Source organism: Narcine bancroftii, chromosome 12 (assembly GCF_036971445.1).
Source record: "Narcine bancroftii isolate sNarBan1 chromosome 12, sNarBan1.hap1, whole genome shotgun sequence".
NCBI lineage: Eukaryota > Metazoa > Chordata > Chondrichthyes > Torpediniformes > Narcinidae > Narcine > Narcine bancroftii.
The window spans coordinates 24,589,595-24,611,759 of NC_091480.1; the positions used below are offsets into that span (position 1 = coordinate 24,589,595).

The 22,165-nt window shown below is 41.4% G+C and overlaps 1 long non-coding RNA gene across 1 annotated transcript; it reads right to left on the minus strand.

The window, feature by feature from the left end:
• Nucleotides 1-460: 460 nt before the first annotated feature.
• On the minus strand, nt 461-21,912 carry LOC138746859 (uncharacterized). Its single transcript, XR_011347159.1, has 3 exons — nt 21,811-21,912; nt 9,535-9,661; nt 461-616 (listed from the first exon to the last, which is right to left on the minus strand). It is a non-coding gene; the product is annotated as an uncharacterized lncRNA (long non-coding RNA).
• Nucleotides 21,913-22,165: the final 253 nt, after the last annotated feature.

A 22,165-nucleotide genomic window follows, 5' to 3' on the forward strand; every position in this document is an offset into this window, starting at 1 on the left:
AACTCTTTTTAAAAGTTTATATGAAGAGACAGATTAGATCTTGAGTCATGTGCCAGGCTGAGAGACTGAAAAAATGAAAAAGATTTACCCTGCACAATTCTACCCCTAATACCTTAAAGCCACAGAAATACTTTAATGCATTGAATTTTAAATACTTAAATGCTTTATAAATGGTTTCCTCGATCATTATGTTGCTCAGAGGTCACTAAGGTAATATCCCTGTCCTTTAAAAATATCAATCAATGATAATTTGTCCTTGAGTGATTTATTCTCTCAACTGACTAAATTAAATTCATACATTAGCCAATGAATGATTACCATCCTTAAACCTCTACAACTCTTTTTTATTACCACCACGCTACCAAGAATGCTTAATCATTTCAATATTAAGTTGATATAAATTCGTTACTAAGTGATTAAAATCTAATCTCACATTTTAATCATATAAGCCTCCTCATTCTTTCTTCCCAATATGCATTATCCACCATCCTCGCAGAAGACATATTTTAGCTTGATGCATGTGGAATACTCAAGAGTTAAGCAGTGGAGGTATCCCCTCGTTTATGGTCAATGGTTATCCCCAGTCAACATCACTGAAAACAGATGATCTGGTCCCCTGTGTGATTAAATTGGTTGACATGTTACTGAAGTTATAACAACGACTACACATCAAAGCTACTTAATTGGCCACACAGTGCTGTGCGACAGCCAGCAGTTAGTTGTAAAAGACACTGTATAAATGGACTCTGTTGCTTTCCTTCCTTTTAAAACAGATGTGAGGATTGTGCTGTGTGATTAACCCTCACCTGTTCGCTGTGTTTGACAGAGGGCAATGGATTTCTGCAGTCTGCTTGCTTAATGATTGCTGCTGCCAGACAGCATTGCTCTTGCTGTTCATCCTCAGATTCATTGGATCTGATGTTGTGTGGGCAACTGCAACTGTGAAAAAGACTGGTTACAGGATGACGTAGGAGCCTTTGGGGAACTGAAAATGTGCTCTGGTCCTTGATTTTATGCACAACATGTGCTCAGGGAAGTTTTTTTTTCCAGTGATGCATCAGAGAAATAATTCAGAAAATGGAAAGAAGAAACACCATCGTTAGAGCTGGAAAGATGGATGTCAGAGACATTCAACGCAGGTGATGGAAAGGAACTGGAGGGCCCACACCAAGATTATTGATCCTCAAACATAGATGGCACATTTAAAAGTGGTTGAAAGCTATTTCACAAGTGGCCATGGTAAAAATGATCATCAAGTAATGTATCCTGATTGCTTCTCTCAACCTTTTCATTCATAACATTGAGAATGTAAATTTTAAAGTAGTGACCAAAATAAAATAGTGGAGAATGTTCCGAGGAATGTTTTGATAATTCAGTAAGGTTAAAGTGGATTATGAAGAACAACAACAACTTCATATTTAGCTAAGACAGTAAAAGGGACATGACATGGTGTGACAGAATATAAATATGGTATTGGGAAACAGTTTTTAGTGTAAGTCACAGACAAACACTTGAAAACAGATCTTCTTTAAAATACTGGAGCTCTGCTAAAGCTAGACATATCGGCCCCAGCTTTGCAAAAGCTTTGAAGAGTGCCCAAGAGACTTCACTAATGGTTTGTTGCTTACAAAAGGCAACAGATGAAATAACTTGTCAGAGCCGAATTCTGTTTGGAATTGAACTTGCTGTTCTAGGAGGATCATGTGGTTTTGCAAGCAGAGAGATTCAAACAGATTTACTCTCTGTGAAAGAGAAAGAGAGAGAGAGAGATAGACAGAGATCAGTTTTACAGTACTACAGTCAGCAGAAGCAGCTGGAACTGGAACAGGACAAACTGGCAAGCTTGTGGAAAAACCCCCTTTGGAAGACAGGTTGTGAGTGCTTCATTCAGCCTGGTCAAAGCCCTTGTGGTTCATGCAAGAGGAGAGGACTGGCTGTCTAATGTTTCACTTGAAATAAGAAAAACATCTGGAGAACCCTGAGGGGGCAGGTTTCTTCAGCTTGTGGGTGTCAGCATCCAACAAATCTCTCTCTGAAAACCGATAAGAATCTTCCTGAGTGGTAACCATTTACCTTTCAAGCACCAAAGCCTGGTGAACTTTATACATGTTCAATTCTGTGCACAGTAGAAGAATTGCCTGCAACCCATGAACTTGGAGGAATGAGAAGTGAGATTGGACTGTGAACCAAATAATTTTTCTGAACTTGCACACACATTACATACACGTGTGCTTCGAATTAGGAGGGGGCTAAGCTAGGTTAGTTAAGTCAATAGCGATAAGTTAAAGTGTGATTCTGTTTCCATGTTTAAAGATAATTTAAAGCAACTTTTGTTGAAGTAACCATTGGTCTTAGTGAATATCTATTGCTGCTGGGTTTTGGGGTCCTCTGGGCTTATAACAGTGGTGTAACGAATCCTAAGAAACATATTATGAAACAGCCTCCTGGAAGGAAAATTCTGTTCAAATGTTCTAGAAAACTGGAAATTTGTCTGTATAAATATGCAACCTGAGAGCCACACGGCAGACTCTCTTGGGGTGAGTCTAGCTGCTTGTAGCAGGGTTTCTTGCTCTTCTCTCCCAAGAACTATGGGGAACTTTCCTGGGGAAGTAGGGGATCTAATGGATATCTGGATCCAGAAACAGGAGGTTGTGAGTAAATTGTTGGGACTGAGGGCTGATAAATCCCCAGAGCCTGATGGGCTGCATCCCAGGGTGCTTAAAGAAGTTGCTATGGAAATTGTGGAAGCACTGGTCGACATTTTCCAAAGTTCCATAGATTCGGGGGAGGTCCCTGAGGATTGGAGAGTGGCTGATGTGATGCCGATTTTTAAGAAGGGAGGGAGGGAGGGAGAAAACGGGAAATTATAGACCGGTCAGCCTGACGTCGGTGGTGGGGAAGATATTGGAGTCTATCATAAAAGGAGTAATAGCAGAACACTTAGGCAGAAATAATAGTATAAGGGCTAGTCAGCATGGATTCCTTAAGGGTAAGTCATGCTTGACTAACCTTCTGGAATTTTTCGAGGATGTGACAAAGAGGGTGGACTTGGGAGAGCCAGTGGATGTGGTGTATTTGGACTTCCAGAAGGCCTTTAATAAGGTACCGCATGGGAGACTAGTGGGCAAGATCAGGGAGCATGGTATTGGAGGTAAGGTGCTGACATGGATAGGAAATTGGTTAAGAAATAGGAAACAAAAGGTTGGGGTAAGTGGGTCTTTTTCATGTTGGCAGAATGACGAGTGGAGTGCCGCAGGGATTGTTTGTAATTTATGTAAATAATTTGGATGAGGGGATTATTAATAACTTGAGCAAATTTGCAGATGACACGAAACTGGGTGGCGGTGTGGGGTGTGAGGAGGATGTCAGGAAAATACAGAGGGACTTGGACAGGTTGGGGGAGTGGGCTGCTGAATGGAAGATGACGTTCAATGTAAGCAAATGTGAGGTTATCCATTTTGGGGACAATAATAGGAAAGCTGAGTATTATTTAAATGGAGACAAGCTAGGGAGTGGAGAGGAGCAAATGGATCTGGGAGTACTTGTTCACCGGTCACTGAAGACTAGCATGCAGGTTCAGAAAGCTGTGAAGAAGGCTAATGGCATGTTGGCTTTCATAAAGAGGGGATTGGAGTATAGGAACAGAGACGCCCTTCTGCAGTTGTGCAGGGCCCTGGTGAGACCCCACCTGGAGTATTGCGTCCAGTTCTGGTCTCCAATTTTGAGGAAGGACATACTAGCTATAGAGGGTGTGCAGCGCAGATTTACAAGGTTAGTTCCAGGGATGGCGGGGTTGGCATATGCTGAAAGGCTAGAAAAACTGGACTTGTTTCCGATGGAGTTTATAAGGATGAGGGGGGACATGATTGAGGTATACAAAATCATCAGGGGGATAGACAAGGTGAAGTCGGATTACTTGTTCCCAATGATGGGGGAGACGAGGACTAGAGGGCATAGTTTAAGAATACAGGGTAGGCCCTTTAGGACGGAGTTGAGAAAACATTTTTTTACCCAGAGAAGTGTGAATCTGTGGAATGCTCTGCCACAGAGGGTGGTAGAGGCAGATTTGCTGATTATGTTCAAAAGAGAGTTAGATAAGACTCTAGTGGGCAAAGGAGTTAAGGGTTATGGGGATAAGGCTGGAAAGGGGTACTGATGGTAGTGATCAGCTGTGATCTGTAAAATGGCGGTGCTGGCTCGACGGGCCGAAGGGCCTACTCCAGCTCCTATTGTCTATTGTCTATTGTCTATTGTCTATTAAGTAACCTCTGCTTGGAAGAAAGGTTTCTCACTATCGAGCCTATCTCCGCCCCTCATATTTATGTATCTCAATCAGATCTCCTTCCGTCACCACCACTCCACGGAAAATAAATCCATCTCTCTCATATTTTGCAAAGTGATTCAAATTTGCTTTTGCAGCTTTAGTCATGTTTGCTTCCAAGCAACTTCAGGTCCACTTTAACAACACCTCTGCCTCCAATTTCTTTTCACTTTCAATACTTCAATTGACCCAAATAGTCACAGTTATCCCTGTTGCAAGCCACATACAAATGGATCAAATCTCAAATAAATTTTAAACTGTGACCATCTTGTGGCCCAGACAGGTCGTAATACATACATTAACACCCCAATGACTTCCAGTGGAAAAATCATGCACCAAAGAGAACAAGCAACCAGAGATGTTGAAGCCTCGCCACATCTTATAGGAGAGAGGACAGAATGGGCCAAACTGTGGAAGTCTTCATAGAGTGGTACAGGACAAAAAACAGCCCCTTGACCCATCATATCCATGTTGACCATTGGGTACCAATCTAAGCTAATCTCATTTTCCAGAATTTGGCCATAGCCTCCTATGCTTTGCCAATTCGAGAGCTTGTCACTTCTTAAATGTTGTGAGAAAAACTCTCCTTCACTTTCTCCAGAGACACTGTTCAGATTCCAACCACTCACTAGGTGGAAAAAAAATATTTCTCTGACCTCCTCTAATCCAAAAACTATAGCTTAAGTAACCTCTGCTGGGAAGAAAAGTTGCTCACGATCGAGCCCATCTATGCCCCTCATATTTATGTATCTCAAACAGATCTCCCTCAGTCACCAGCACTCACTAGTCATTCATCCCTCTCATAACTGCAGGAAGCATCCTGACAAATCTCTTCTGCAGTCTCTTCACTTCTTCCTGTGGTGTGGTGACCAGAGCTGTGCATATTACTCCAGCTGTGGTCTAATCAATGTCCAATAATATTATAACATAACCTCCGTGCCATAACCAGCATTCGATCTGGTTGCATCACTTGTCCTGGAGGCACCACATCTCAGGACAAGGATAACTCCAGAGGGTTGTTAACTCGACCTGTGACATCAAAGGCACCAGACTTCACTCAATCAAGGATATCTACATGATGCGGCATCTTAAAAAAGCAGCTTCTATCCTTAAAGACCCCCACCACTCTGCTACCTACGGGGAAAAGGTACAGGAACCTAAAGACGAGCACTCAATGGCACAAGGACAAGTTCTGAATAATCTATGAACCAAAGACACTGCTTTCATCCACTATTATTTTTATTTATAGTAATGTTGGAAGATAATTATAATTTGAATAGTTGCACTATGATGTTAATGCAAAACATCAAATTTCATAACTTGTTCATGACAATAGATTCTGATTCTAATTCATTCTGTTCTGTTTCCTGCAATGCCTAATGAAAATGTGCATTGATATCTACTTATACTGCCACTTGCTGGGATCCTTGGAGTATTACACAAAGGTCCCTCCATTCTTATTATTTCCCAGAGCCTGATCATTTGATTCAAGATTCTTTTATTGTCACATAATAAAACAGAAAATGTAATATAACACAAAATTTGATTTCATCTACCATAGACTAAGATTTGCCATTAGCAGTAATTGCCCAGCGCCCCTCATAGTCAGAGAAAAGAGAAGAAAAGGAGAGTCACCGTGTTCAAGGATTCGGCTCCAGCATTCCCACAGCCTCTGCAGCCACACAGCCTTCTGTCCAAACTATTGGCAGCCCAAGCTCCAACGTGATCAGGAAACCCTCAGCACCCTCTCGGTTTCAATATCCCTTCATCTTGTCTCCAGCCAGTCTCCAGCAGGCCGCAGGTCAGTGCGAGTCCCTTGACTGCAGTCACCAGCAGCCCACAGCCTGCCTGGGTTCCTCACCTCGACCCACCAACAGCCTCAGAGCACCTCAGTGGACCACTGACATGGTCACCATCCCATGGATCATCTCCTCTGCTTCTCCTCAAATGGGATGGCCTCCCCATTTTCTGGTGCCCTATGCTGTGTATGTTCCAGCCTTACTGCTCCACCCAATCAGCTCACATCTTGGCATAATATGCTAATACTCAGTTATATGATATTCAGGGTGGTTTCCCAGCTGATAATATTGTCCAACTGCAAAGAAGTGGACATGTTTCTGATTGGAGTCATGCCATTCCAATATCTAGGATACATCAAAATTAGAGTACAGAATAGAACAACAAATTTTTATGGAATGAAAGTGTTGTGAATGCTGTCAGGATAGATCACAATCTCCAGCATGTTGCTTTGCTAATGTGGCAAATCAGTTGGTGATCAATGGAGTCAGAAGATATGATATTGCATAATTTTGTTCAATTGTTTTCTTGGAAAATTGTCAATAGCAACACAGAAAAGATTACAATTTGTGTAAAGCAGATCTCTCCTCTTCTTTCTGACAGGTGGAAATCAGATATCGTTCCTTTGGAGCAACTTTTGTTTTTTCCTTTGATACACAGTTTATGCCTCTACTTGCGGCCTGAAATAAGCCAGTGGTATTTGAACACTTGTGAACTTAACTGGAGGAAGATTATTGACCTGATCTTGCTTTGAGGCTGCATTTGTGCCTTTTGCAACCAGGTTTCCATGACCCACTAAACAGGAAAATTTTCCCTACACATTGGTACCCATTACTAAAATTTGCACTCCAAGTATACAGCCACATTTGCTTTTTTTCTGTTCCTGATCTCTGCCATGAGGAAGCCTCATCAGGCCTTCCCTACACTGTGTCCATCTTCTGCTCCTGTATATTCTCAGAGGAACTTAAGCAAACGGGTCACTGAATGTTGGAACAATTCTGGAATTCTGACAAGTTGCTCAGCAGCCAATAAAAAAAAATGGTGCAACAAAGTTTGACATGGCATGACTGTATGATTCTTTTAAGTAGCACTGGTACAGATTCCTTCCTACCTTTTGACATCATGCTCTGCAGCACAAGTTGAAGGTGATAGAAGGTAGGTTCATGCACACAAATACCTTTACCAAGATGATCCTTTGCGCAATTCTTATTAGAAGCATACCCACATATAAAAGACCATTATTTATCTTTGATGTAAAATTAAGTTGTTTATTGTCATCTGATTGTACTAGCGCAACCCGACGAAACAGCGTTCTCCAGTCCTCGGTGCAAAACACAGACATAACACACACATAGACAAACAAGACATATACTGAACAAGCATTTCATCTATGTATTAGCTAATTTACTGATATTATTTGAGCCAATTTAAGCCCAATGACTTTTTTATTCCTTCATTCCACTGCAAATTCAGCTTTTATGTCTATCCTGGTCACTTGCTGTCTTACATTTAGTTGGTAAGGTTTATGTATGGAAAAAGGCAGTCAAGTTTGGACTATTTCATGGAAAAGAGAGAAAAAAACTGTAGGTCCAATAAGATTAAGATATGAGGAAATGTTACTAAATTGTAGCCTTGCTTCAGCCACTCTTTATCTGCCACAATTTAAGAAATCTGGAACAAAATACACTGTATTTTACGATCCAAGGAGAAAATGCCTGAACCAAATGCCCAGTTACTGCTGTCTCAAATGGGTCACCTCTGTGGTAATCTGACTGTAAATCTATTGCTGTCAAGCACGGGAAATGGAAACGTGACATTAACGTATTATTTACCCCTTCTCTGTCAGTATGGTGATAGCTAAAGTGGACTGATGAAACCAATAAAAATAAAAAGAAACAAACATCCTCAGACAACACACAAAAATGCTGGATGAGCTCAGCGGGTTGTCTGGTAAACCTCATCGCATCTGATTCTGATTGCTAAGGAAATTTGGAGTGAAATACACAAGGCTGCCAGAGATCCACTGAACACTCCAGCATAGAAACAATCCCTTCAGCCCATCTGGTTTGGGCTACACTATTGCTCTGCCTTATCCCATTGACCTACTCTGTTTGCTTGCTTCAGAATTGCAAGCAACTTTAATTTCGTTCAGAACTTGCCTTCTAAAATACTTCTGTGTAACCAAATAAATGAATTACAGGGAGAAAGCCGGGGAGTGGGGCTGAATGTTAATACGTTCATGATTAGAATGGCGGGCCAGACTCGATGGGCCAACTTCTGCTTCTAGATCTTGTGATCTTGTGAATGTCTAAAATCAATTGTTTTCAATGAAGGTTGTAAACCTTTCACATTTGCAGAAATTTTGAAAAGACTAATCCTGATTCCAATTTCAAATGATTTTCATTTCAAGGTAAAGATGCTTTGCACTTCTGGTTAATTTAATTCAGTTAAAGTTTTGAATATTGCTCAATTATTTAATTTTATAGGAAAAGGAATTTGTAAGGATTTCATTTTACAGCTGAAGGAATTTTTAACGTCAGCGCGTGGCCACCAATGTGGACATGGAATTGATATGCATTGATTCCGAATTGCTTCTTTCGATTGAGGGCCATAAAAAAATCTTTTGGTTTTTAAGAGTATAAACTGCTTAAAATTTGTGAATCACTTTGACAATATTGTTTCTCTCAGAGCTCCAGAATTGTGATTATGCTCAAGGCAGTGATTACCTTGCAGGATTGAGAGCACCAGGAGGACTCTCCAAAAATGGATGGAGGTGATTTATTATCAGAATAGCATCGGGAATAATTGACATGATCATTCCTAGAATGCTGAATCTTGCATTTATAAAGGTTATACAGTATTTAAAAGGCAGCTTTGATCATTCCAAATCCTCCTCATAAGCAACAATTTCATCCAGCGCTAAACTCTTTGTTACTGGATGTCAATTAAGAGAAATGTTGAGGCGACCCCATTGCCTTACCTAACTCCAATAGGCATGGAGATTATTATGGGCCTGATGGTTAAGATCACTGCTTGTTTCACTATGGTAAATGAATACCATATTTATTATCCATCTCTCTTTTCTAATTCATTGTCTCTTTTTAATTCAAATTAGGTACATTATTGTAGTCTTTTTAGATGGAAGTGCCTAAGAATTTCAGTGCATATATACACTGTTTATTATCAAGATTATTATCATCTGATTGCACAAGTACAATCCGATGAAATGGTGTTCTCCAGTCCTCAATGCAAATCATGCAGACACACAACCAGGCATAGCACATATGCAGACAGGAAAAATATATTCAGGGTGGCAGAGTTAGTGTAGAGGTTAGCACAATACTGTTATAGTACCAGCAATCGGGACTGGTGGGGTTTGAATCCCACGTTGTCTGTAAGGGGTTTGTATGTTCTACCTGTGTCTGCGTGGGTTTCCTCCAGAGGCTCCAATTTCCTCCCACCGTATCGTGGTTGTAGGTTAATCGGGTGTCATTGGGCTGCACGAGTTCATGGGTCAAAATGGCCTGTAACCATGCTGAATGTCTAAAATTAAAAAAGTAAAATTTAAATATACATATATAAACATAAATAAGTATTGTTTAATACATAGTAGAGTCTTCGATGGTTAGTGTGAGCAGATCATTTAGTCGTTCAGCTTTCTCGCTGCCCGTGGGAAGAAGCTGATTCTCAGTCTGGTGGTGCTGGCTCTGATCCTCCTGGATCTTTTTCCTGATGGGAGCAGCTGAAAGATACTGTGTGCATAGTGGTGGGGGTCAACAATTTTGTACGCCCTCTTCAAACCACAATCCCCGTAGAATGTATATCACAACAAACTCGATATCATTAAAAGAAAATATCATTTACACCACACAACTGCTGGGTGATAACAATATCCAATAAGAGAGAGCCTTGATATTCAAAAGCATTTTTAGCACTGAGCACCCATGATTGACATTCTGGGGCTACCATTGATCAGACACTCAACTGGATGTGCTACATCAAAAATGTGGTTGAGAGCAGGTCAGGAGTTGGGTTGCCTGCAGCGAGCACTTTATATCTTGACTCTCCAAAACTTCACCATCTTCCACAAGATACCAGTCAGAACCATGATGGAATATTTCCTACTTTATGAGATGAGTGTAGTTCCAATAACACTAAACAGGTTAGGACTTCATTCCTTCGAGCAAAGAAGAATAAGGGAAGATTTGATAAAGGTAAGCAATATGATGATGGATATAGATAGAGTAAATACAAGCAGGCTTTAACCAATGAGGTTAGGAGAGATAGAAACTGGAGGACATGGGTTAAGGGTGAAAGGGGAAAAGTTTAAAGGGAATATTAGGAGGAAATTTCTTCAAGCAGAGAATGGTGGGACTGTGGAGCTGCCATCTGAATTGGTAAATGCAGGTTCAATTTTGACTTTTAAGAAAAATTTTGACATGTACATAGGTAGGAGGTGTATGGAGGGATAATGGTCCAGGTGCAGGTCAATGGGACCAAACAGAATAATAGTTTTTCACAGATGAGAAGGCTCAAAGGTCTGTTTCTGTGCTGAAGTGTTCTATATTTCTGTATTAACAAACAAAAGGCAGCTTGTTCCAATCATCATTATCAATATTTGTGCCCTCTAACCTGAGGGCATGTCTGAAAAAATAATTCCAGTTGCTCACATACAAGAGCATCATCCTAACGCCCAGCCTCTCTCATCAGAAAAGGAGAGGGCAACAGATGCACAAGAACACCACCCCTTGCGGGGGCTCCACTGAGTGACGTACTTTCTTGACTTGGTTCACGGGGTCTAAATCTTGGAAATCATCTCCTAACATCAGCGCAAGAAAGCTACAGTTCAAATATCATCCCCTAACATCAGCGCAAGGAAGCTACAGTTCAAATATCATCCCCTAACATCAGCGCAAGGAAGCTACAGTTCAAATATCATCCCCTAACATCAGCGCAAGAAAGCTAATATCATCCCCTAACATCAGCGCAAGGAAGCTACAGTTCAAATATCATCCCCTAACATCAGTGCAAGGAAGCTACAGTTCAAGAAAGTGGCTCCACACTATTTTCTCAATGACATACAGAAAATTCTGACCTTGTCACCAACTCTTACATCCAAAATAAAAGGAAAGTATGTCCCCATCCTTTGTCCAAACAAAATCACCTACTACACGAATGGCAAGATTGGGATCACATCCACAAGTTCATCCCAGAACTTGAAGACAAGACTAGTGTCTCACTGCTGCTTTATTTACAGTTAACCTAAGGCAAGATTTAAATCTAGGCACTAATAATTTCTTTGGAGATGAAATTTTGTCCTTGCTTGGATTACAGGCAGCCCGATCTTACTCTGGATATGAGGCAAAGTAGAAGTTGATGAGCCACTTAATCCCACAGATAATTTTCCTGGTGCATTTGATTTAAATTACATCTATGTTTCAGCTTTCATTGGATACATTTTCTGTGGAGTTAAGTAATTACACAACTATTCCAGCAGTAAGGTTTGATCAATTGCTCCATGAAAAAAAAACTGCATCTATTGAGTGAGGTCCTTACTAATTCCATCATTTCTCTTGACTGTTACCAGAAGCGTTGTACCTCAGGAGTTCGACCTTTGGTTCACAGAGTATGAAGCACATGTAAAATTGAAATATTATGCCATTTACTAAAGATGGTATTTTATCCGTATATGGCAAGGGTGCCCAACCTTTTACATTCCCTGCATCAATTTTTTCACGCACGAGTTCAGATGCACCATTCAATTCTTCTAAAAATTTGTTAATATAGACATATTTAGTATTTTTACATGATTATATTTAATATAATAAACATTACTTACCTTTTATGGTAAGTCTGTTTGATTTTGCCAAGCTTTTAATGTTTGGAGTTATATTAGTTACAGGTGCCTAATTTTTTATCCAGGATCATCGGGTTTGGACATCTGCCATTGTTCAGAATCTTCCAGATTTCAGAATCATTTTAAAATGGCCGTCCCTTTTAGCAAATGCGAAGTTTCAAAATTGCACAAAATGGGGGCGCGGGGTATTAAATGAATTTAGATAAATAAAGACCATAATATTGCCAGCATTTTTTTTTAATTTTTAAAGTAAAACATCAAAATAAAACTGGCTCAGACCCCTGTCCCCATCCTTATGTCCCCATTCCTCCTGACCCTATCTCTGGCCTCTCTTACCTTCAGTGGAAAGGTGACTCTCGGTCCTGATCACCCAGTGGGAGAGAAGCAGGCTGCCACTAGCAGCTGTCTCAATGTGCAAGCAATGGCCGTCTTCCTTACCCATAATTCCCCACGCAGCTGGAACTACTCTGGCGCTGGAAGAGCTGCATGGGTAAGCAAAACAGCCATTGTTCCCACACTGAGCCATCGCCAGCCGCTGCCATAAGTTAACTCTGGCCTCAGCAGGACTGCATCCCTGCCGCAGCATTGGAAGTTGGATGGGGGCAGGCGATGGACGGATAGACGGACAGCCAGGGGCAGGTGATGGATGAACACCCAGGTGGGGAACAGCTAGGGCTAGGGGCGATACATGGTGGGGGCTAGGAGAGAGGCGGTCAGGTGTTTTCATTACCGGTAATAAGTGCCAGGTTTTGGAGGTTGCCGGCCGTGGAACCTCGGATAAAAGGTTAGGCGCCTATACTGAGAGCAGCAGAGAATTCTTCAAATTTGAATCAGTCCATCGCAACCTCGTTTTGTTTTTAATCAATTTCATGGCTGAAAATGCTTGTTCACATCTGTACATCATTCCGAAATGACAGATATAACTCTGGACAAATTTTCTTAGTTCTGGAAAATGTTCACAGGGTAATGATCACCAGAAATTAATCATAACAGAAGCATTTGGACTGAGGGAAGCTCATCAAATTTCATGTTCAATAATGAATTTGTTTTCAAATCAATAAGTTTCATTTGTATGTTACACGGCATCTTCATGAATTTTTGTTCACTAAGTGAAAATGGATTTATAACTGCAGGAATGCTGTCGTCTTTAGCAACATCACAAAAATGACTTTCAAGTGACTCTTGCAATAACCTGATTTTTTTCAATATATTTTCTAAAATTTCCATTATCTCCAGCACATTCACTCTGCTCTTTTAAGTGTGGAAACTGGCTCAAATCTCATTTTCTAACTGAGAAGTGAACAGTTTTAACTTAATCTTGAATGCATTGATATCATCTACTAAGCCAGGAAACAATTCGTTCTTGCCCTGGAGTTTCAAATTTAGACCATTGAGATGGCTGGTAACATCAACTAAAGATGTTAAATCAAACAGCCAATAGTTATCACATAAACAGGCTCTTTCCACAGGCAGCTCTTCTAGAAAATTATGAATGGTATTTTTCAGTTTCCAAAATCTATTCAGAACCTGTCCTCTAGAAAGCCAGTGCACCTCACAACGAAGGACGAGATCGACATATTCCAAATCTAACATTTCACAATATTCTCTGAATCCTCATCTGTTTAATTGTTTTGCACTCTTATTTGTGCATTTCGCTAGTAGCATAACATGCTGCAAGTGTAAAGTTTTTCCACACAGTGACTCTTGGTGTATAATGCAGTGATAATTTGTAGAGGATAACCTAAAAACATTTCAAGCAAAGTTGTAATCCCAGCAGCTTTCTTGACCATCGCATGGCGCTCCAAAGGAAAAAATGCACTGTGCAAAGATTGAAGTCAACAATTGTTTACTTTGCATACCTTGCATAAGGATGCCTGTGGTAGCATGTCTAGTAACTTGCTAAATGGTGATAAATAAGTGATCTTTGTCAAGAAAGATGGCAAATCAAATGAAAAAATGCAGTCCAATTTTATAGCACTGCTGGAAAGCAGGAATGGATAAAGTCAAGGAGAGCATTTGTGATGGGGAACTCAGTACATAGATGGACATTCAGTTGTTTCTTTGGCTCTAAGAAGGTCTGTGGCTTCCCTGCTGCAATGGTTAAGGATGTCTCTGATTGGGCGCAAGACATTCTGAAAGGAGAGGCTGAGCAGCCAGAGGTCATTAGCCAAATTGGTACCACCAACATAATGAGGAAGAGAGATGAGGTCCTACAAAGGGTGGTGCTGTTAGCCTAGCACTTTGCGCATTGCTGTTATGGTGCTAGCGATCGGGACCGGGGTTCGAATCCCACACTGTCGGTAAGGAGTTTGTGCGTTCTCCTTGTGTCTGCGTGGGTTTTCCCTGAAGGCTTCGGTTTCTTCCCACCGTTCAAAACCTATCTGGGGTTTTAGGTAAATTGGGGGTAATTGGGCGAAAAGGTCTCGTGGTCGAAAGGGCCTGATATCATGCTGTTTGTCTAAAAAAAAGGATTTAGGAAATTAGATGGCAAGTTGAAAAGCAGGACCTCTCACATTTTAACCTTAGGATTTCTGTTTCTGTGCAGTAGTGTTCTATGTTTCTATTACTCCCTGTGTAATGAGCTAGCAAGATAAGGAATGGAAAGTTTATAAGGTTAAATGCATGGCTAAGAAGTTAATGCAGGGAGGAGGGTTTCGGATACCTCAATTAAGATTCCAGGGAAGATGGGACCTGCACAAGAGAGATGGATTTCACTTGAACTAGAGGGGCACCAATATCCTGATGGAAGAAGTTCTGTTTCTCATGGAGAGTTTAAACAAGTCTGGCAGGTGAGTGGGACACAAAGCAATAATGACAGATGTGATCATTGAATCTAAGATCGATGTTAAGCTGAGTAGGTTCAGTCTAAAAGGGCAGGAAGCAAGAAGGTCTGATAGACTGAACTGCATTTATATTACCTAATGGGTTCAGCTGCTGAACTCATGGATGCCATTAGAGAAGCTTGGTGAGGCATGGCAAGACTAGTAGTTCTGTTTCAGGGTACAACATGCAAATGTGATATAGTTGCAGATAATTGTATTTTAAAGTAACTTTTAAGACATTAGAGCACACATGTCAAACTCTGGCCCACGGGCCAAATATGGCCCGCGATATAATTATATTTGGCCCGCAAGATCATTTCAAAAATGTATTAGAGGTGGCCCGCCCTGCAGCGAGAGCAGATGCTATTTTTTGGTAATGTCACCCCCACCATCCTCCCCCTTCATTGCACATCCTTCCCCATTGTAACACGAGAAATTGTAACACGGGAAGTCTGTCGATGTCATCAGCCAGCAAGCCAGTTGGAAGGCTCCCCGCACAACCAGTCACTTCTCCCACCTGTCGAGCGGTGCGGCGGATGGGCGAGCGCCTGTGATTTCCTGTCGGCGCGACGGGCATGGCAACAGCCCCCGGGCAGCACGAGCCCCGCGTGACTGGCACCGGACGGCCCTTCCACAGCGCGAGCGCACTTCTCCCAGTCACCAAGGCCTTCAGCGCTTGCACCCGCGCGGACCCCAGGGACGGCTGGTTTGGCCCTGCATGTGAAGAGAGAGACGGTGGCTGTCCGCAAAGGCTGATCGGCAGCGCGCTGGGCCTCAGTGGGTGGGTAAGCAGGGGTGGGAAGAAGGTGTAGGTGAGGAGTAATGGGCAGGGGAAGTTATGGTGGTGCGAGGGGCAGTTAGAGGGAGGGATGAGTAGAAGGAGGGGTGGATAGGGAAGAGGTAAAAGGAGAGGGGCAGGGCGAGTAGGGGAGGGGTGATTAGAGGGTGAGAGACGGGTAGAGGGAGGAACAGGTTGAGGGGAGATGCAGAAGAGGGGTGTGTATAGGATGGGGTGGGTAGAGGCAGAGCGAGTGGAGTGAAGGGTGAGTAGAGGTTGGGTAAAGGACTGGTCAGGTAGAGGGATGGTGGGTCGAGGGTGAATAGAGGCCTAGAGCCTGAGGAGTGAGCAGGAAATGCTGAGTCCTGATGCAGGCCAAAATGGACACAGGCTGTGAATGCTGACTACATCTCCACAGGGATCAAATATGTTTCCATCAGGTCAAGCAAAGGGTGAACTTGAGCTACCTACTCCTGACCTGTAACATTATCCTCCTAAAGTTATATCCTAAAGTTTAACATTACATATGTTGAAAGAAGAGAAAACATGCAGATGTTGTTGAAAATTTTCAATAAATATTTAGTTCGGCCCTTGACTTAGTCCAAGTTTTTAATTTTGGCCCTCCGTGAATTTGAGTTTGACACCCCTGCATTAGAGCATTACTTTAGGAGGATATTCCTGGGGGATCATCCAGTGAGCTTCCAATGGGTGGAATCGAAATAAGATGGGAATGATCACTTTGATAGGATTGTATTATGACCCCCTTCCCCCCATAACAGTTAGTGGGAATTAGGGAGATCACAGATAGCTGCAGGAGTTATAGTGTTGTAAGAGTCAGTTGAAGGAGTCAGAGGATAGTAGTGTAGGGTTGATTGGAGGCTTGTGGTTAGTCACGTGGAACCTTGGATAAAAGGTTTGGTGCCTCTACTGAGAGCAGCAGAGAATTCTTCAAATTTGAATCACCACAAATCTGTACTGGGTTTGTCATTTATAGTTCAGAATTTGAATGACCATGTATATATTTATTTCTCTCTTTCTTTGGCTTGGCTTCGCGGACGAAGATTTATGGAGGGGGTAAAAGTCCACGTCAGCTGCAGGCTCGTTTGTGGCTGATAAGTCCGATGCGGGACAGGCAGACACGGTTGCAGCGGCTGCAGGGGAAAATTGGTAGGTTGGGATTGGGTGTTGGATTTTTCCTCCTTTGCCTTTTGTCAGTGAGGTGGGCTCTGCGGTCTTCTTCAAAGGAGGTTGCTGCCCGCCAAACTGTGAGGCGCCAAGATGCACGGTTTGAGGCGTTATCAGCCCACTGGCGGTGGTCAATGTGGCAGGCACCAAGAGATTTCTTTAGGCAGTCCTTGTACCTTTTCTTTGGTGCACCTCTGTCACAGTGGCCAGTGGAGAGCTCGCCATATAACACGATCTTGGGAAGGCGATGGTCCTCCATTCTGGAGACGTGACCCATCCAGCGCAGCTGGATCTTCAGCAGCGTGGACTCGATGCTGTCGACCTCTGCCATCTCGAGTACTTCGACGTTAGATATACAGCATAGTTACAGTCCAGTTCGGACCACGAGTCTGTGCCGCCCACTTTACCCCCAATTAAGCTACAACCCCAGTACATTTTGGAAAGATGGGAGGAAACAAAAGCGCCCAGAGAAAACCCACTTGGACACGAGGAGAATGTACAGACGGTGCGGAATTGAAACCCTGGTCTGGTCCTGATCGCTGGTGTTGTCTATGCCAATCATGCTGACCCTGACGTAGTTAAATAATTTGTTACCTAAATGCTTTCTCTTGACCTGTTGTTTCTGTTCTTTGTTCTGTTGTTGCATTATGTTGCAGATATAGCTCCTATGAGACCCCTTCTTAATATTTCGAATTCTCAGTGAATAATTCTACTGTTGATTGTTTCTGGTCTTCTGCATTGTTATGTTGTAGTCCCTGTTAACGGAGCACATTTGGCAGCAACATATTCCTTTTTCCATACTACATTTATACCACTGGGCTTGAAACATTGAAAAATTTCCTATGCACAAATCTCTCAAAATACTGCTATCCTGGTCCATATCTACCAACGTCTATTGTTCTCTTTTGTTCATTGATAAGCAACTAAAATTTGCCACACAATTTTGCTCATATATCTTTTCACTGGAGCTCTCAGAAAACTGCGACCTTAAGCATTGATCCTTAATCAATACAGCCATTTCCCTTTTTTTAAATCCAGAATACTCAGTTATCCGATATATTAAGAAACCATCACGATTATGCAGTCATTTTTCTATCACTATATCCTGGATCTTTCCAACCTTTTTTATTCATAGGGAAATTGTTGGGCAACTCATTGTGAATTCCTTCCTTTAATCTAATTCCAGCAATATTTTCTAATGTTACAATCATATATATATACATAATTCATCGTCTGATCTCACCGTTGCTCCAACTGTTATTTTCTGATGGCCTATTCTCTGCCAAATCTGGTTGAATGCTCTCTGACAGTGTTAATTACATCGGACAACAAAGATTTTGCTCCTGCAAATGTTTGGGCATATTTTTTAGATTCTGCACTGCTGATCATGAAAATCACCTTAATTTTCCTATCATGTATCATTTCTTTTTAGATACAACCTATTTATGAGATTTCCTTTCATATTTTAAGTCTACTTCAAGCATTTAAAACCATGAAACGCAACACATCATTGAAAATCGATTTTCTGCATTCGCACTTGGATGTCTTCCCTGCTGATCCTGGTGCCGTCAGTGACGGTTTCACCAAGACATTTTGACCATGGAAAAGTGGTATCAAGGCAACGAGAATCCATCAATGCTGGCCCACTATTGTTGGACACTGATGTAAGAGGCATCAGATGCTGAGTACAAACGAAAATTCAGTAGCCAAAATATTTTTAGGTCAGTTAAACTAATGCAATGTGCCAGCATCATTATGTGATTAAACAGGTTAATTCAATGAAAGTTCATTTCCTGTTTCTCCAACCTCTTGAATGTTACAGCAGATCTGAAATCATCTTTGTATTCATCTTTTCTTCAAACTTTATTTAAAGATAAAAAAACATACAATCCAATCATCAAAAATTGATTTTACAAAATACATCCAAAACCCACCCTCTCACCCCTTAAGGGGAGTCAAAAATATAAATGATATATATAATAATAATAAAAATATATAAATGTTGAAAACAATTCAAAGTATATCTAAATGCATATATTTCAAATACAGGGACCATTTACCAACAAAAAGGGAATAATTATCATGTAAATTATAAGTATTTTTTTCCATAACAATACAAGCTTTCAATTTATTCTGCCAACGTAGTATATGAATCTCTGTATTATCTTTCCAAGTACTCGCAACACATTTCTTCTTTGGCTTGGCTACGCGGACGAAGATTTATGGAAGGGGTATGTCCACATCTGCTGCAGGCTCGTTGGTGACTGACAAGTCCGATGCGGGACAGGCAGGCACGGTTGCAGCGGTTGCAAGGGAAAATTGGTGGGTTGGGGTTGGGTGTTGGGTTTTTCCTCCTTTGTCTTTTGTCAGTGAGGTGGGCTCTGCGGTCTTCTTCAAAGGAGGTTGCTGCCCGCCGAACTGTGAGGCGCCAAGATGCACGATTGGAGGCGATATCAGCCCACTGGCGGTGGTCAATGTGGCAGGCACCAAGAGATTTCTTTAAGCAGTCCTTGTACCTCTTCTTTGGTGCACTTCTGTCTCGGTGGCCAGTGGAGAGCTCGCCATAGAACACGATCTTGGGAAGGCGATGGTCCTCCATTCTGGAGATGGGACCCACCCAGCGCAGTTGGGTCTTCAGCAGCATGGATTCGATGCTTGCGGACTCTGCCAGCTCGAGTAGTTCAATGTTGGTGATGAAGTCATTCCAATGAATGTTGAGGATGGAGCAGAGACAGCACTGGTGGAAGTGTTCTAGGAGCCGTAGATGATGCCGGTAGAGGACCCATGATTCGGAGCCGAACAGGAGCATGGGTATGACAACTTTAATTCCTTGCCAAAATGGTTGAACTTTAACACAAGTCCAAACAGCATGTAGAAAAGTTCCAATACATGAATCACATCTAAAACATAAATCTGAATTACAAAACCCATATTTTTTCAATTTCTCCAGAGTCAAATATAATTGATGTAAAAAATTATAATTCACCATCTTACATTTGTCAATTTGATTACATTGTCCTGACACATATCCGCCCAATCATCTTCAGGAAAAATAAACACTAAATCATGCTCCCATTTAAGTTTAGTTTTTTCCCCAATCCAGATTATCCATATTATCTTGTAACAAATTATACATAACCGAAATATAACCCTTCTTTGGTACCAAATCTTTGTATTCATCTTGAAGTTATTTTAGACATATAGCACAGTAAGAAGCTTTTTCGGCCCACGAGCCTGTGCTGTCCAATTATACTCAATTGACCTACAACACCCTATACATTATTTGAAGTGTTGGAGGAAACCGGAACACCCAGAGGAAACCCACACAGATGCGGGGAGAACACACATACTCCTTACAAACAGTTAGGGACTCTAACCCAGGACATTGACACTGTAACAGTGTTACGCTAACACGGTTGTCTATCTGCAATTTTTTCAAGGAAGAAAACATTTTGAAAAAAATCATTGTCCAGTGTTAATTGGATCTGGCTCTGTGTAAGTGCTGTCCCCTGCAAATGAAAACCAAAAATCTGCAGATACTGGAAATCTGAAATGTAAAAGTTCTGGAAACTCCCAGTGTGTCAGGCAGCATCTGTGGAAAGGGAAACAGAGCTAATATTTCAATTCAATTCCTCAGAACTGCTTCTTCTGAAGATGTTCAAACTTCCCCCACCCTACCACACTGACGGGCTGCACCAGAGCCTGGTTTCATAATTTCACTATGCAGGAACACAGAGAGCTGCAGAAGGTTGTCCACATAGTCAAGTCCATCACAGGTTCCGACCTCCTATCCAATGAAGACATCTATGTGAGGCACTGCATCAAGAAGGCAGCCAACATTATGAAGGATTTCCATCACTGATTACAACCTTTTCTCACTGCTATTTTGGGAAGAAGAAACATGAAGTCCATGTGGAGCTCGTTGAAAGAATCAAAGATTTGTTGATCCAAACCAAGGCTTTCATTAGCAAAAGACAGGAGCTCTTCACAGGTGGCCGACCAGTCCGGAATGATCCGACCTGGCTAGGGATACAACCCTTTAAGGCCCAGACAGTAGGCGTGGCTTAGCTCTCAGCCAATCGCTGTAAGCACGGTCGAGATACTGTAACTATATACACTATATACATTGGTGATAGATCTATACTACCACACCCCAATAATTTGAATCTCAACCCTGAGCTTGAAGAACTGCTGGTATTTCTTATTCACAGTTATCGAGGACATGTGGTGGGACGTCATTTAGAGTTACTCAGGTACATTTAATTTTAAAATTCTTGACAATAGAATGAGCTATTACCAGGCATGACAAGCAACAGAAGAGAAACAGTGGGACAAACAGTTCATAATAAATGAAATATAATAGACTTAATTAGATGAAACGAGAAGAAAATCAATGAATCAGTCAGTAGTCATGGAGATAGAAAGTTCTATTTTGGGAAAGTGATCTTGCTGAATCCTGAAGATTTCCTCTGTGCATCATTTGGGCAAATCCCATTTTTCCGCCTTTCTTCTGCTTATTGATTAAATCCCTAAATCTCATCGGTTAAAGAAAGCATGTAGGACTTTACATTTTGAATTGGACAGTTAAAGAATTAAAGACAATTAAACAATTCCCAAACCAAAAGAACAAAATTTCACATTTGTAATTTTGAACATCTGAGAAAAAGAGATTGATTGCCAATGTTTACCAACGACTAATATTCGACCCATTGAGTTCTTCCAGCAGTTTAATTTTTTATTGCCAATTGAAAAGTTGTTCAAACAAGTACTTAAACTGCTAACGATAAGAGCTAACTTTCAATGGCAAGTTTGATGAAAATCACAGGGAGGATAAATGGATGCTATTTCCGCACATTTCGAGACAGAGTGGCAAAAATCATCCAAAACATTTCCAGATTCACAATTATTAAAGAATAATTTTAAATGACGTGCACATTAAAAAGGGCCTGAGTTCTCAAAGACCATTACTGTGTCACCAAAATGGTGAACGACAATGAAAAATGAAATCAAATGTTCATAGAGAAATGTAGGTGTAAAAGCTGAATTCTACCTAACATTTTCCGGTGCTTCATGTCGGGCTCTGGAGAGTGTTGTAAAGCAGGGGGTAAAAGTGCCTAGTTCCTTGAAAGCAACAGCTCAGGTGGACAAGAAGTTGTGCTCTTTACACAGCTATGAATGTTAGACATAACATGGTATGGTAATGATTAAAGATACTCAACAAAGACAATTATGAGTAATCTGACTTAATCTGTTGCCATCTTAATATTTATGACCAGAGAGCCACACACATATTACATCTTGTTGACATGGACTCCTTCAGAATTTAGAACAGAAATCATTTTGTAGTTATCGAGGCATGGCATCATGCTTGAATTATATGGACAGAAGGAAGTTCCCACTTTCAT